The sequence below is a fragment of the Schistocerca americana genome, chromosome 1, assembly GCF_021461395.2.
Source record: "Schistocerca americana isolate TAMUIC-IGC-003095 chromosome 1, iqSchAmer2.1, whole genome shotgun sequence".
Taxonomy (NCBI): Eukaryota; Metazoa; Arthropoda; class Insecta; order Orthoptera; family Acrididae; genus Schistocerca; species Schistocerca americana.
In genome coordinates, this window is record NC_060119.1 from 92,196,791 (window position 1) to 92,199,174 (window position 2,384).

Genomic DNA, 2,384 nt, shown 5'->3' on the forward strand with positions numbered 1-2,384 from the left:
TTTTTATGCTACCAAGAATAGATCTCTAATACAATTTTGGGAACATGCGGAATGGAACAAAGGCAACCAAGCATTCATGACATGCTCATACCTTCAGCAACCTTTCTCACTGCTGACCATCTTTCGATGCTCAGCGGAGACACGTTGAGGCACATGGCCGACCATCATTCCATGTTCAGTGGAGACATGTCGAGGTGCATGAAAAGCAGACTGATGACTACAATGAACCACATTGAAGATATAGGAGAAAGGACTGTCTGTGAAAGACTAGTACCTGATTAAATTTAAAAGAAAGAAAAAATTTACTAACACACAAAGTTTATTGTTGTTTAAAACATATAATTTTTGAAGAATGTGTGTTAGAAACAGATCTTCATTAACAATGCTTTTAAATTTTGATCTTGACATATCAATAATATTTCCTTGTATTTCATATTTCTCAACATGTCTCAGTTAAGAAAACCAAGTGTTAACATATTCTTGGGAGGTTAAGATTCTAGTATGTAATATGTTTGTTAAAATATAGGGTATATATATAAAATGGGTTTAGTAATTCCAGGATTTTAATTTAAAATTTGCATAGAAATGAGTAGGATCAGTAATTTAATATGTTTGTTAAAGTCAGTAATAATTTAAAATTTTTGTGAAGTTATAATGCATAAGTTTAAGATTTTGGGAGAATACAAATATGTTGTGAAAAGGATTATGCTTGTAATGTTATGAGAAGGATATGATTAAGTTTAACATAAATCAAGAAATTATTGTAAGAAACGAAAATTTCTTAAATTATAATTGACATGAAAAGAAAAAAAAAAACGAAAAGGATTGAGACTAGACAATAAGTATTGAAAAAGTGGAGGATAATGTTAAATGAAGGTTTTCTAAACTTCAGTACACCTCCATCATCATTTAAAGTAAGTCTTAAAGTCAAAAACAGATCATTCTTAAATTTAAAAATTTAGGAATGGTTCAAATTTATAGAGAAGCTCTGATTTGTTTGAACGTAAATTAAAATTAAAACACAGACAACCATAAAATAGAAAGGAAAGACTTCATAATATTTAAGTAATTGTATTAAATGAGAAAATTGGAAAGACCATGTTAAATTTTGGAAAATCCTTACTTCAGTGCTCAAATCAGTAATATACATGAAATCAAATGCACTTTAAGATAACGATAAGGAGATTAGAATGAACTACTGTTTGATTATGCCATATATTAAAATAGAAAGCTGGCCAATAAATATGTCAATTACTACAGTCAGTAGTTGAAAGCACTGACTTCAATCAATTTCTCAACCATTGACTAACCCTGTGCAAAACTGAACATTGAAGGAGGAGGATATGTAAGGTGGCAGATTAAATGAATGTAAAAAAAATGGCTCTGAGCACTATGGTGCTTAACATCTGAGGTTATCAGTCCCATAGATTTAGAACTATTTGTACCTAACTAACCTAAGGACATCACACACATCCATGCCCAAGGCAGGATCGAACCTGCGATCGTAGCAACAGCGTGGTTCCGGACTGAGCGCCTAGAACCGCTCGGCCTCAACGGTCGGTTAAATGAATGTCAATTTCGCACCTTACATGAGGGTTATTATACAACGTAACAGGAAGGTGAAAATGTCACCCGATTTACTTCAGCAAAAATGAGCAGATCTGCCTATTAAAATGTACAGTATGCAATGCCAAGGGATGAAACTCAATTGATAGTATGAACACACCGGACCTAAATCCTGTGTGTTAATGAGCAAGAGCTGAAACAAGCTGCTGGAGGAAATGTTTCGTTTGGGAGCAAATGCAAGGGGCGACGTCATGGGCCGAGTTCAACAGAAAGCTCTTAACAGGACCTGCGGTGCGGGACAACGAACAGGCCAGGTGACTCATCCAGGGGGGCAAGTAGCGGGCCTCGGAGTGGTAAGGAAAGAATCTTTAGAAAACTGTATTGGGGAATTTCCAGATGGGTACGATCAAACTGGTGATGCAGTCGATCATGTGAACTGCACGTGGTATGCTCATGATTTATGCATGTAACCTTTACAGGGCTGGAGCGGGCACAAAATGTATGATTGGCTGAAATTCACTAGGAAGGAGTAAAGTGCCGAAACCGATGCAGTTTGATGGTAGGCCCTTTGCGATTGGCAGAGATAGTTTCCACAAAATAAAAGGAACGCTCCTATTGGTCAGAAAAAGCGGTGACGGGGAGCACGAAACAGGGATAGTTTTGCTACGAGACACACAAGTCCAAAAATTTCTGCGACTCTCCTCTGAACCAGCGTCAAGTGCAGAACAGGGTGCCTCACGCAAAGGAGGAATTTTGAGTGAACACTGCGTTCATTTCGGCTGACATTGAGCTAGACATTAGCTGTAGCGTCGCTGAAC